Source organism: Microcebus murinus, chromosome 1, assembly GCF_040939455.1.
Source record: "Microcebus murinus isolate Inina chromosome 1, M.murinus_Inina_mat1.0, whole genome shotgun sequence".
Lineage (NCBI taxonomy): Eukaryota > Metazoa > Chordata > Mammalia > Primates > Cheirogaleidae > Microcebus > Microcebus murinus.
The window spans coordinates 140,400,951-140,416,012 of NC_134104.1; positions in this window are offsets into that span (position 1 = coordinate 140,400,951).

Below are 15,062 nucleotides of genomic sequence, written 5' to 3' on the forward strand. Positions count from 1 at the left end.
GGGATTACAGGCGTGAGCCACCGCACCTGGTTTGTCTGGAGTTTTTTTGACCAGTTTGTGAAATGAGGGTACCTTTCCTCAAGGCCTAGTGTGAGGATTAAAATGAGATGAGGTACCCATGTCAAATTCTGACTAAAAAAAACAAAAAAAAAAATAAAAAAAAATTAAAAAAATGAGATGAGGAATGCACAGTGCACCTACTGAACACTTAACACAACAGGTGAGTTCTCTTGTCCCTCCTACCACCTAAGAGATCAGCTCAGCCCAATCACCCTCTACTTCGTGTGTCTAGTGTCTGGTTCATAGTAATTCCTTAATAAATCCTGGCATCCTGTGTTCCATTCCGTTTTTACCTGCCTTGCCCAGGTCCTTGCCTTGTGATGACAAGGTCCCCGGTCTCCCTCCCAGGTCCCTTCTCCCACCTTTTCCTCCTCGCCACAGCCTTGTAACTTCCTTAGGACCAGCTCTGACTCCTGCCCTGGAGACCTGAAGATCACTTTCTATCCTCCCTGCTTAGTTACTGTTAACCCCCCTTACACCCATGTGTTTGTTCCCCAAACTGGATTCTCTGCCATCTCCCCGAAAGGAGTCACCATTTTTCACCCCCAGGGCATTGCTTCAGGCTCCTCTGCTGCCTAGAATTTTCTCCCTTCAGTTTCAATGTGTCAACTCCACAGGCCGAACCTCCTCCAGGGAGATTCCCCCTTACCCACCCCCACCCCCACCCCCATCTCCATTTCACATTTGGGGCTGGTGAGCTTTCTGGTTGAGCCCCTTACTAACGTGGCAGATCTGCAAGCACGTGGCTTTCGCAACATATTCTTTGTCAACTATTTTCTTTCCCCTCCTGAATCGTGAGTACCTTTGAAGACAGGCTGTGCATTATACAGTTTTGCGGATTGTTCTAGATGAACAATAAAGGCTGCTTTCTGGGCCTGGCAATATCTCACAGGGCCTGCTGCTTTCACGGTGGGGACGCCTGGGCGATTAACATAACCCCAAGGTTCAAGGGGCCTCAGCATCCTTGACCCTCTGAGCCCTGTGGAGTGGGAGTTAAATAGTAGCCCAGGATGGGTGGGTTGTGGTTACTGGTCAAACTCAATCCTCCAAGGCAGCTGGCCCAGCCTACAGTAAACAAACCCGTGCGGAAATTTCATCTCCCCCTTTCTCCCCGAGAAGGACAGAGCAGAAGCGCAGGCTCCAGGGTGCGAGTGGGGCTGCCACGGGAGGAGGCAGCGAAGTTCATTAGCCCCCTCATTTGGGGCAGTGGGAATCCGTGTGGTGACAAACAATTGTCCTGGAGGATTTAGGGGGATTTGCCCAAGTGTCCCTGTGGGCCCCCAGCCTCCTCCTAATCCCGTCCACATTTCAGACTACTTAGGATCGCATTAAATGTCAAAGCCGGCGTTTAGGGAAATATCTACATTTCGTTTGCATCGCCCGGGTCAAAAGAAAAGCTGAAACGAACCTCGGAGCATTTGGCGCGAGAGGCGCTCTGTGTGGTCCGGAGTGTGAATGGGAGGGGGGGGCGGCGCCCTCGCGGCCTCCCCGCCCAGGAATGCGGGCCTTTCACATGTAGAAAATGCTAATGCTTTGTTCCTGCCTCGGCCTCCCGGAGGCGCGGAGGCGCCCGGCCAGATTGTCACAGCTGCATTTGCATGCGAGCTGCCCGCGGCCCGGTCCCCACCCCCAGCCCTCCCCTCCCCCAGCGTGGCTTTGCCTGGGACTCCGGGGACTCGCGAAAAGGCCGCCTGCAGATGTCCTCTGCCGTCACTTAATCCCTGGCAAAGCCGCAGGTAGCTGCTTTCTCAATGAATGGCCTCTTCCCTGAGGCCCCAGGCAGGTGAATACGTTTTACTCCGCGCTCTACACTAAGATGTTGGCACTCTCAGTTATTTTATAGGAAACAAGACTATTCCATCGAGGAAGATCAGGCGTCGGGCGCACCATCCTCCTGCCCAGTTTCACATTTATGTTCCTGTGGCAACCTCCGTGCGTCTGACGCGACACCCGCCGGGCCGCCAGGCTAGCCGCTCCGGGCTCATCCTCGGCGTGGGCGTCCGAGAGGCCGCAGGCGGCAGGGCGAAGGGGAAAAGGGCGTTTCTCACACACTTTAGCGAAGGGGACTCTCGACTCAAAGGGTTCAGAGGCCGCGCGGGGTCCCTCAGCAGAGGCGCCGGACGCAGCTGCGCGCGCCGGAGTGGCGGTGGCGGGGCGGACCCCGTCGGCGGCGCCGCGCGCGGACCGCGGGAGCCACAGCGCCGCCTACCGGCGACGCGGCGCCCCCGGGAGGAGCCTGTCAATCGCGGAGGGCCCTTGTCCCCCTGCGGGGCGCCGCGTGGACCACCTGGGACCCCGGCGACACCCAGGGGCGCCGCGCTGCCCGCCCCTCGGATCCCGCGGCTGAGCTCCGGCGGCGGGCGACAGGCCGCGGGGCGCGGGGCGCGGGACGCGGGGCGGCAGGACGGAATCCCGCCCGGCAAACGCACTCACGCTCAGTCTCCTCCCGCGATTGCCTTGTGAATTTCATTTTATTTCCTTTCTTTTCTATCTCGTTGTATTTATTTCACTTCGTTTTTATTTAACCATTTCGTTGTATTTAGTTTTATTCCATTTCGTTTATTTCACTTCATTCTTTTATTTGGTTTATAATTGTATTTCATTGTATTAATTTTATTTTATTCATTAATTGATTTCATTTTTATTTAATTTTTCGTTTTGTTGTATGTCGTTATTTAATTTAATTGATTTATTTGTTTCACTTCTTTATTTTATCTTGCTTTATTCGTGTGTTTTTCTGCCTCTGGGTTTTGAGAAATGGTGAAAACAAATCTCATCCCCACAACTAAAATGTGAAGCGCCTAAAAGTCAGGGACAAGGTTTGATGTCATCATTGGGCCAGGGAAATATCTGTATTGTTCATAAATATTCCTCCAGTTGACACAATGTGAAAAACTCATTGCAAGGAAAGTCAGATTTTTAAACCTCATCTAGGCACCCTCATCTCTGGGCAAGTCGCATTTCGGGACTTACAGAGTATAAGCCAAGAGGAGATGATAACCCACACAGTCCTAGTCTCAAGAGCCCTAGGCCAGACTGAGGATGACGAGAAGGACCCAAGAGTTTGGACAGGGCTTGGGGAGGAGGTATCATCTCAGGTAGGCAGATAGAGGGGGACAGGAGTCTACTTTGAATGACAGGGCAATAAGGGTTATGTTGCAGACAAATAAAACTAGGAAAGACCTCTGCCACACTCTAAGGTCTCTTGTGCTGGAGGGAGCTGTCTGCAATTCGAGGTAGGCAAGGGAAGTCTCAGTTCTCAGACCCTATCCTTTGTGGATTCTGTGGGAGAGCGTTAAGAGATGTGACACCCCCATACCATGTACAGTATGGGATGTGTCCTGTGTTATTTTGGGGAAAGGAAAGGATGATTCACTATTAATTTGCTATCAGTTTCCTAGGAAGCACAATGAACTGCATGCCTGAATTTTCACTCAATCTTCCTCCAACTTTCTATTTTGAAAAATATTAAATATATAGAAAAGATGGAAAGATGATTTAATGAATCTCTTTATGCCCTAGATCCACCAATCAACACTTGGCCAACATTCACTTTAGCATGCTGCTTCTTTCTCTTTTGCACACACACACATACACAATTGTATCTATCTTATTTTTTTTTCACTTTTCTTCAGCTGAACTTTTGAGAATAACTTGAACACCATGACACTTCACCACTATGTTTCAGTTTGTAGCTCTAAGAATAAGGCCATCCATTATATAAACATAACACAATTATAACTCCCAGGAAATTAGCATTGGTACAATAATTTTATCTAATAATATGAAGTCCAGGCCAGGCGCGGTGGCTCACGCCTGCCTGTAATCCTAGCTCTCTGGGAGGCTGAGGTGGGTGGATTGCTTGAGGTCAGGAGTTGGAAACCAGCCTGAGCAAGAGCGAGACCCCATCTCTACTATAAATAGAAAGAAATTAATTGGCCAACTAAAAATATATGCAAAAAAATATTAGCCGGGCATGGTGGTGCATGCCTGTAGTCCCAGCAATCTGCCCGCCTCGGCCTCCCAGAGTGCTAGGATTACAGGCATGAGCCACCGTGCCCGGCTCAATATACCCTTTATTGCTATTTTCTCCCCGGTCTAGAATTGAATTCAGGATCCTGAATTGCATTATAATTGCATTTTAAGCAATTTTAGTTAGTCCTCTTTAATTCCTCCAGCCTTTTTGGTATCTCATAAGGTTGACAGTTTTGAGAGCTTGGGGCCAGTGGCCTTGGAGAAGTTTCCCCCACCTGAATTTATCTGATTTTTTTTGTGATGACTAAAATTATCTGGTTATTTCTTGGGGCATTTTTACAGGGAGGAGGCCCATCATTTTCATTCATGAAATTTCCTTCCTCAAGCTGAAGGACCTTTCCTTAGAAGCCAAGATTGGGGATTTTTGTTCATTTTTTTTTAAAATGGTGATAAATATACTTTTATTTACTTTGCTGAGTCAGAGGGTTGTAAAAAAAAATTATTGCTAAAGTAGATATCAAGTAAACAGAAAGGTGCTTTAGAAGTCAAGTTACCTTGGGGTTTATTTAAACTAACCTTTAAAAAAGGTTAAAATGTCTTCACAAAACACATAGTTGGTTCTTTAAATAGCAGTTGTGACAAATTAACAGAATCATGGAATGCTGTACTTGTGAACCATACAAAACACCAACATTTTGGGTTGTACATAATTAAGCACTTTTCAAAGTACTATAGTAACCAATACACATGGTCATAGGAATACAGTTTAGAAAAGAAAAAAAATCTCACTCAATTTCTTTAAAATCACTGAGCAAGAAAAGAAACATTGAACTTCCATACTGAACTTCCAACTTCTATATAGTACCTTGACTGAATAGAAGATATAAAAGAAAAGTTAAGGCTGGGCACAATGGTTCATGCCTGTAATCCCAAGCACTTTGGGAGGCCAGGATGGTCTCCTGAGCCCAAGAGTTCAAGATCAGCAAGACCATCATGGCCAACATGGCCATCTCTACAAAACAAAAGAAAAAAAAATTAGCCATGCTGGTGTGCACCTGTAGCCCTACCTACTTGGGAGGCTGAAACAGGATCACTGGAGCCCAGGAATTCCAGGTTACAGTGGAGCTATGATTGGGCCACTGCTCTCCAGCCTGGATGACAGTAAGACCCTATTTTGAGGCCGAGGCAGGCGGATTGCTCGACGTCAGGAGTTCGAAACCAGCCTGAGCAAGAGCGAGACCCCGTCTCTACTGTATATAGAAAGAAATTAATTGGCCAACTAATATATACAGAAAAAATTAGCCAGGTATGGTGGCGCATGCCTGTAGTCCCAGCTATTTGGGAGGCTGAGGCAGGAGGATTGTTTTGAGCCCAGGAGTTTGAGGTTGCTGTGAGCTAGGCTGACACTACCACCACGGCACTCACTCTAGCCTGGGCAACAAAGTGAGATTCTGTCTCGAAAAAAAAACAAAGTGAGACTCTGTCTCAAAAATAAATAAATAAATAAAAGACTCTATTTCGGGCCGGGCGCGGTGGCTCAGGCCCATAATCCTAGCTCTCTGGGAGGCTGAGGCAGGCGGATTGCTCGAGGTCAGGAGTTCGAAACCAGCCTGAGTAAGAGTAAGACCCTGTCTCTACTATAAATAGAAATAAATTAATTGGCCAACTAATATATATAGAAAAAATTAGCCGGGCATGGTGGCACATGCGAGTAGTCTCAGCTACTCGGGAGGCTGAGGCAGGAGGATTGCTTGAGCCCAGGAGTTTGAGGTTGCTGTGAGCTAGGCTGACGCCACGGCACTCACTCTAGCCTGGGCAACAAAGTGAGACTCTGTCTCAAAAAAAAACAACAAAAACAATAAAAAAAAAACCCATCCAGTCTGCCAGGGATGGCAGCTGATACACGTGTCAGAGGGTGAGGGGGCCTCCACTGGCCTGCTCTTTCCCTGGAGGCCCTCACATTTCTAGGCCTTCTCGCCCAGAGGGGTAAAAAATAGGCCTTTTCCTCTTTTCATAAGAACAGTGTGAGAAACCCTGAAAGCCCTAAGAGTGGTGTCATAGATAGGAATCAGAAGTCACAAGCAGCCCCTCTTAGGCCACAGAAGAGGAACGGCTGCTGTCTGGCCCAGTAGTTCTATGACAATTGTCCCTTCCACCTAGAGTCTGATGTTCTATAGAGATCTGCATATGGGTTGTTTATTTCTTTTCTTTCTTTCCTTTCTTTTTTTTTTTTTTCTTTTTTTTGAGACAAGGTCTTGCTCTGTTGCCCAGGCTAAAGTGCAGTGGTATCATCATAGCTCTGGGCTTGAGTCATTCTCCTGTCTCAGCCTCACAAGTAGCTGGGACTACAGGTGCGAGCCACCACACCTGGCTAAGTTTTTTTTACATTTTCTAGGGATGGGGGTCTTGCGATGTTGCTCAACTCCTCTTGAGCTCAACTTGCGATGTTGTCTCAAACTCCTGGGCTCAAGCGATCTTCCTGCCTCGGCCTTCCAGAATGCTAGGATTATAGGCACGAGCCACCACACCTGACATGAATTTATCTATTTTTTTTTTACTAAAATCCAGGCTAGACTAATCATGAAAATAAGAGCAGGATTTGGGGAAAAAATGACAATCTCCAGTCCCTCCTTCACTGATTCCTTCAGAGAAATTCATGGAACAAAAGGATTCAAGGACCCTAGAAACCTGAACTAGCAGAGAAATCTAAGGATAGAGAGATTGAGGCCAGGATCCAAGAAAGAAGTCCTATAATTTTCTTTTGTATCTTGGGAATTTCAACCAGGTTTAGCTGTTCGAGAAAACTTTTTTTTTTGAGACAGTCTCACTGCATTGCCCTGGCTAAAGTGCCGTGGCATCAGCCTAGCTCACAGCAATCTCAAACTCCTGGGCTCAAGCGATCCTCCTGCCTCAGCCTCCCAAGTAGCTGGGACTACAGGCATGTGCCACCATGCTCAGCTAACTTTTTCTATATATATATATATATATATATAATTTTTTTTTTTTTTAGTTGGCCTATAATTTCTATTTTTAGTAGAGATGGGGTCTAGCTCTTGCTCAGGCTGGTTTTGAACTCCTGACCTTAAGTGATCCTCCTGCCTTGGCCTCCCAGAGTGCTAGGGTTACAGGCGTGAGCCACCGCACCCAGCCAGAAAACTTTTAATAAATACAAAAAATGTGGAGTTTTTCTTTTTTAAATGAGAGTGAAGTTCTGAAAGGGTCAGGAACAAATGGAAGAAAATGGAGCTAATTGGGGCAGAGGGAGCTTGGGCCACAGGGAAGTGTTCTTAGGCCCGGAATCAAAGGTGGGAGAACCAAACTGGAGAGGGCCAGTAGATCAAGCCAGAGAAAGCTGAAGTGGTGGGTTTCTTTTCTTAGGTCATCCAGGTTTTCCTTTGCTGAGAAGGCAAAAGGGCTCTTTTTCAATTTGGGTTTCGGGTGCAGTATGGCTGCATTTTCCACCCTTCGGAATCCCACTCTGCTTGAAAAAGGCCTTAATTAGGTCTAGTGGCCCTATGACCTGCATAGTCAGTGTTTCTCTTTTAGAGAGTGATCCCGCTGAATTAAAATTCAATTAATCTAACTTTAAGGGCAAGAAAAACTATTTGTGAAAAATCATTAAACAGCACATAAAACCCTTTGAGGAACAGCGAATACTGGGAGAAGTACAGCCTGGCTTTTGTTAAGGTACTTTGGGCCCAATGAGTTAACTTTTTTTAAGGAATTTTAACAAGATAGTGGTCAAAGTGGAATTTGTTCATGTAGTTTATTTAAGGTTTTACAAGGCCCTGCAAACAGTCCCTCCCCTAAGTCTGGAGGAGGAGAGAGTTTGGTAACAACGTGGTGAGAGGTAAAATTTTAGGGGGTCATTTTTAGACCTGTTAGGAAACAAAACAACTGGCCTGGATGCTTCCAAAATGTCAGGGTCCTGAAAGACAAAGGAGAGCTGGGGAACTGGCCCAGATTAAAGGAAGCTGAAGCGACTTGACAACTGAATGCACCATGTGATCCCTGGCTTGGGAAGGGAGAGACAAATTTGCCCAGAAGCGACATTACTGAGACAACTGGTGAACCGTAAATGCGGTCTATGGATTAAATAATGGTATCGTATCAACATTAAATTTCCTGATTTTGATAACTTTACTTCAGCCTGTAAGATAAAGGTCCTGGTCTTAGGAAATACACAGGAAGTGATTAGGAGTAGAGGGGCATCACATCCACAACTTCACTCCCAAGTGGTTTAGAAAAACAATGTGTGTGTGCGTATAAATGTATACACACACTGACACATATATACATGTGCCCAGTGCATATATATCGTGTACATGCAATGCAAATACATGCAGATATAATAATATGTATGCAAATATGTGGGGGAAGGAAGGAGCAAGTATTTCAATACAAATTGAGCAAAATGTTAACATTTGGAAACTCTAAGTGAAAGGTATATTGGAGTTCGTTGTCCTATTATTGCAGTTTTTCTCTACATTTAGAATTATTTCAAAATACAAAGTAAACAACAATAAAAATCCGTAAAGCTAAATAAACATAAGAAGCAATAAAAGCTAAAATGAAAAAAAGAAAGAGTGAAAAGGAGGTACATAGGGAAATAAACAAAATGTTGGTGTCTGATGACATTTGTTGGTTTCCTCTTGCCCAATTAAGATAGGTGCTGATAGGCTGCACAACAATTAGGAATCACCGTGGAATTCTACTCAGCCACAAAACATGATGGTGATCTAGCACCTCTTGTATTATTCTGGATAAAGCTGGAGCCCATTCTACTAAGTGAAGTATCCCAAGATTGGAAGAACAAGCACCACATGTACTCACCATCAAATTGGTATTAACTGATCAACACTTAAGTGCACTTATAGTCATAACATCCATCTGGGGCCGGGCGCGGTGACTCACGCCTGTAATCCTAGCAGTCTGGGAGGCCAAGGCCTAGGCTAGCGGATTGCTTAAGGTCAGGAGTTCGAAACCAGCCTGAGCAAGAACTAGACCCCGTCTCTACTAAAAAAAAAAAAAAAAAAAATAGAGGGAAATTAATTGGCCAACTAAAAATACATAGAAAAAATTAGCCGGGCATGGTGGCACATGCCTGTATTCCCAGCTACTTGGGAGGCTGAGGCAGGAGGATTGCTTGAGCCCTGGAGTTTGAGGTTGCTGTGAGCTAGGCTGACGCCATGGCACTCTAGCCCAGGTAACAGAGTAAGACTCTGTCTCAAAAAAAAAAAAAAAAAAAAAAAAAATTCATCGGGTGTCCAGCAGGTGGGATGGGGGGAGGGGATGGGTATATACACACATAATGGGTGCGGTGAGCACCATCTGGGGAATGGACACGCTTGACGCTCTGGCTCTATTTGGGCAAAGGCAATATATGTAACCTAAACATTTGTACTCCCGTATTATGCTGAAATAAAAAAAATTAAAAATCAATAGATAGGGCTGGGCGCGGTGGCTCACGCCTGTAATCCTACCACTCTGGGAGGCCGAGGCGGGTGGATTGCCTTCGAGGTCAGGAGTTCGAAACCAGCCTGAGCAAGAGCGAGACCCCCGTCTCTACTGTAAATAGAAAGAAATTACTTGGCCAACTAAAAATATATAGAAAAAATTAGCCGGGCATGGTGGCGCATGCCTGTAGTCCCAGCTACCTGGGAGGCTGAGGCAGGAGGATTGCTGGAGCTCAGGAGTTTGAGGTTGCTGTGAGCTAGGCTGATGTCACGGCACTCACTCTAGCCTGGGCAACAAAGCGAGACTCTGTCTCAAAAAATAAATAAATAAGTAAATAGATAAATAAATAAAAAAGAATTAGGAATCACCCCCAAGAGAAGTTTGTCACCAAACTGGGAAGACCTAAAGCATCATTTGCTTACAATAATGGAAAGCCTGTGATCATCCATGTCTCCAGCAGCCAGCATTTAGCAGAGTTATTGAAGACTTCTGGTGTCCAGACCAGATTTATGGCTTAGATCCTGCCTCCAAGGAGTTGGTGGTTTTACGTGGGAGACAGACACGCACAAAATTCATGCAGGGTAGTGTCCACAAGGACTGTGGTGGCAGCATGAATGTGGGAGTGTGCATCTTGGTCTGGAGAGGCAACCTACCAGAAGTGACTTACTTTCCAAAAGAAGTAGGTTTTGAAGCCTGCGTAGAAGCCAGAGAAGAGAGTTGTAAGCAGTGGTATAGGGGACAGTCTGCCAAGCCACAGAGGTAGATGGTGTGAAACCAGCAAGCAACATTGCAGCAAGTGCATGTTGAGCACAGTGGGTTCTGAGAGCATCAGGCAGGAGGCTGGACAGGTGAGTCACTGCTGAAAGGCTTAGAGGAGGGTAGGGTTTCTGAGCTGGGAGTTGAAGGAGATTGCCAAGGATTCATGAAAACCGTGTATGACAGAGGGAATGAGCACAGAGGTCAGGAATGAGCAAATCGCAAGGTTGACAGGCTGGTAAACACCCTGGAGCCTGGGAGTCTGCACAAGGTGGAATTGTGCAAGGTGTTTGCCTCTCACCTGAGCCTGTATGCTTTCCTATAAGCCCTCTGCCTATAGTCCCATGGTCAGGGACAACCCAGGAAAACAGAAATGACTTTACATGTTTGTAACAGGAAATCTAATAGGGAGATTTGCTTGGACAGGTGATAGAGTCCAGAGGTCAGCTAGAGCAGGAAGTTGCTGCCACTCCTAGGCTAGAGAGTCAATGGTGGAGGTGGCATTACCAGAACCTAAGAGTTGAGGTCACCTGCTATAAACTGAAAGCACAGGAGATCTGGAGCTGGCCGGGCAGGGTGGCTCACGCCTGTAATCCTAGCACTCTGGGAGGCTGAGACGGGTGGATCACTCGAGATCAGGAGTTCGAAACCAGCCTGAGACCAGAGTGAGACCCTGTCTCTACTAAAAATAGAAAGAAATTAATTGATCAACTAAAAATATATATACAAAAATATTAGCCGGGCATGGTGGCGCATGCCTGTAGTCCCAGGTACTTGGGAGGCTGAGGCAGGAGGATCACTTGAGCCCAGGAGTTTGAAGTTGCTGTGAGCTAGGCTGACGCCATGGCACTCACTCTATCCTGGGCAACAGAGTGAGACTGTCTCAAAAAAAAAGAGAGAGATCTGGAGCTGAAGCCATGGGAAGAGATGCAACCACTGCTGGAAACTGGAGTTGCCACCTAAGGCAAAGACAGAATGAGAGAAATACCCTGGCTTTTCCCTTCTTCTCATGCCCCAGTCACTGCCGGCCTCCGATTAGCTAAGGCCAGCCAGAAGCCAACTGATTTGGGAACTCAGGGAGCACAAGGACAAGGATCAGCCCACTGTGATCTAGCAGGAGGGGAGCCAAACATGGATCTGAGGGCCACACAGCCCCAGAAGCAGCCGAGTCAGGAGCCCTTTTCTGTCCTACACAAACATTGGGCAGTCCTTCCTTTCGAGGATCAGCATTTACTCATTGGATCCCCCAGGGCTCTGTCGCTCATGAAATGGCACCACCATTTATCCATCTGCTCAGGCAAAAACGTTGGAGTCGCCCCCACTCCCACCTCTTGACATTTCGTCTTTCTGTCATCCAACCCAAAAGCAATTCCCGCTGACTCTAGTAGTTTCAGTATATAATATATATATATATGTATATATATATATATATATATATATATATGTAGTGTACTTTATCAATTTGAAGAGGCACATTTTTTATTTGGCAGTTTCTGAAATGGAGATGATTTTTTAAACTGATGATGCAGATTAAACTGGTAGTGTTTTTTCAGTGGTGGCAATAATGGTGTGGGCTTCAGCTATCTATTGCTGTTTAACAAACCACTCTAAAACTGAGTTGTATGAAACCACCACCACTGTACCCTGCTCACAGATTTGTGGGTCTGGAATTCAGATAAGGCACAGCAGGGAAGACTTGTCTCAGCTTCACAATGCCTAGAACCTTAGCTGAGAAGACTTCAATGTCTGAGGCGTCTCTAGGGTTGGAGGCTAGAATCATCTGGAAGCTAGTTGCTCACATGCCTATCTCCTTGGTTGGGAAGACATGAATAGCCGGGTGCTCACTGGCCATCTATTCATCTATGTATACATCCATAATTACATATGCTCAGAACTTCTCCACATGGCCTCTCTATTATAGTGGCTCATGGTTCCAACAGTCAGTATCCCAGTTTCCTAGCTGTTTGGGCTGCTAAAAAAATACCATAGGCCTGGTCATGGTGGTTCACGCCTGTAATCCTAGCACTCAGGGAGGCTGAGGTGGGAGGATCACTCAAGCTTAGGAGTTCGAAACCAGCCTGAGCAAGAGCGAGACCCCATCTCTACTAGAAATAGAAAGAAATTAATTGGCCAACTAAAAATATATAGAAAAAATTAGCCAGGCTTGGTGGCACATGCCTGTATTCCCAGCTACTTGGGAGGCTGAGGCAGAAAGATCAATTGAGCCCAGGAGTTTGAGGTTGCTGTGAGCTAGGCTGACACCACAGCACTCTAGCCTGAGTAACAGAATGAGACTCTGTCTCAAAAATAAATAAATAAATAAAATACTATAGATTAGACAGCTTATAAACAATAGAAATTCATTTCTCATAGTTCTGGAGGCTGGCAAGGCCAAGATCATGTGGCTGTAACTTCACATGGCTGAAGAGGTGAAGGATCTCTCTTTGGTCTCTTTCATAAGGGCACGAATCCCATGCATGAGGGCTCCACCCTCATGACCTAATCACCTCCCCAAAATCCCACCTCCTAATACCGTCACTGGGGGGGGGGGGGTGTTAAGATTTCAACACATGAATCTGGTGGGGACACAAACACTTAGTCCATAGCTCCCAATAAGCAAGGCCGAAGTTTGTCTTGGAGGCCACATAGCATCACTTCCCTTGTGCTCTATTGCTTAAAGGAGTCATAAACCCGCCCAGACTTTAGGAGAAGGCACATAGACCCCTGCCTTCTGCATAAGAGGAGTGTCAAAGAATTTGGGGCTATGTTTTAGTGTACCACCTTAGTGTATCTTACAATTTACAGGATCTTAGAGTCCATAAAATACAGTATCTCAAAATCGACCACCCTTCACAACCTCATGGCTAACACCCTGGTCCAAGCCATAATTCGCATCCACCTGCCTCTGTGATTCCACTCTCTCCCTCCTGGGCCCCCCCACCATCTGCTCTCTATACAGTAGCCAGAGTGACCCTTTATAAACATAAATCAGATCATATGACTCCTTTGATATTAATCCTCTCTTGGTTTCTTAACCACCTAGAGGAAAATCCGAAGTTCTAACTCTGACTTACAAGATCCGACAAAACCAACCCCCTGGCTCCATCTCTCACCTCATTTCCTACCAGCTTCCCCCTTTTCCATTGCATTCTTTCCATGGCAGCGTTGCTGTTTCTCTGAGTCCCTGGTAGTCCCATCTCAGGGTCTTTTCACATGTGGCTCCCTCGGCCTGCTATTCCTTGCCCCTACCATGTGTCCCCGAAAATAAGACAGGGTCTTATATTTATTTTTCCTCAAGAAGATACCCTAGGGCTTATTTTCAGGGGATGTGTTATTCTTCTTAAGTACGGTACAACAATCTACATTTATTCAAATATAGTTAAGTCGTCTTCTTCTGGAACATCATCCTAACTCTCCAAACCCCGAATTCTATCCTGAATTTCTTGCAACTCTCTTTCCTTTAGAACCATTGGCCCCAATCTCTCATGTGGAGCAATAGAGCTCTCATGGGGCAGATGAGAAGGGCTGCTCGTCTTCTTTCCCGCTCCACAACAAAATGCATGGGTTGTGCAGATGCGCTGCGCAGCCACGCCCATTGCTAGGCCTTATTTTCGGGGTAGGGCTTCTATTGCGCAGATGCTTAGAAATCCTGCTAGGGCTTATTTTATGGGTAGGTCTTATTTTCGGGGAGACAGGGTGGATACCTACATGGCTAGTTCCCTTACCTCCTTCTGGTCTCTGCTCAGGTGACCTCTCCTCAGACAGGTCTTCCTTGATCTCTCCATCCAAAACAGCACCGCCAACTCTATCACTCTCTGTCCCCCTGCCAGCATGGCATTGCCATGCCTTGCTTTGCACCCCTGATCAGGAGAGGCCAACATGCTCCACACTCATTCATGGGTGCAACATCTGTCTCCCCCTTCCAGGGAGGGACTCTTTTGTCCCTTGCTATATTCCCAAAGCCTGGTACATAATAGGTTCTCAGTAAATATTCATTGAGTGGCTTTACCTATTGCCTCATTCCCTCACTGGGTTACCTTGGGCAAATCGCTTCTTTTCTCTGGGCAGCTGGCAAAGTGGGCTGGTGGCAGGCTGTCCCCGCAGGGCCTCCCACACGTGCATGAGCTGGCCAGCTGCCAGTGGTGTGATGGTGGTAACGGGCCACGTGTCTTTCATCCTCCAGCAGGGAGCCAAGGTGATCGCACGGGTTCAAGAGCAGCAAGAGGGCAAACTCCAAATGCTATTTCTGCCTGTGTCATGTCTGTGACTGTTCCACTGGCCAAAGGACAGCATCATGTGGGCCTTCCCAGTGGCATGGCAAGAAGGCACTACAGGAAGGCAAGGATCACTTCTATCTATACAATCTGCCCCAACAGGTGAATTCATCAACTTTCAGAACAGAGCAACAACCAAAGTGTAATGGGGTGGGGGGAGGTGGCTAGGAGGAAAAACAACTTCTGACCCAGGGTTCTGGGAAAAGCAGTGGACTTTGAGTCAGCCTTTTAAAGATAGGTGAATTTAGATGAATGGAGATGAAAGGGAAAGGCGTTTCAGATGGTATGCGAGCATAGTGTTTAGAGGGAAGAAGTATTATTAGTCATAACACAGATCACTAGCATTTTCTGAGCTCTTACTATTTATCAGGCTCTTAGCAAAGTGCTTTAAAAGTATTATCTGGCTGGGTGTGGTGGTTCACGCCTGTAATCCTAGTACTTTGGGAGGCCAGGGCGGGAGGACTGCTTGAGGCCAGGAGCTCTAGACCAACCTAAGCAACACAGTGAGACCCTGTCTCTATTAAAAAAATAGAAAAATTA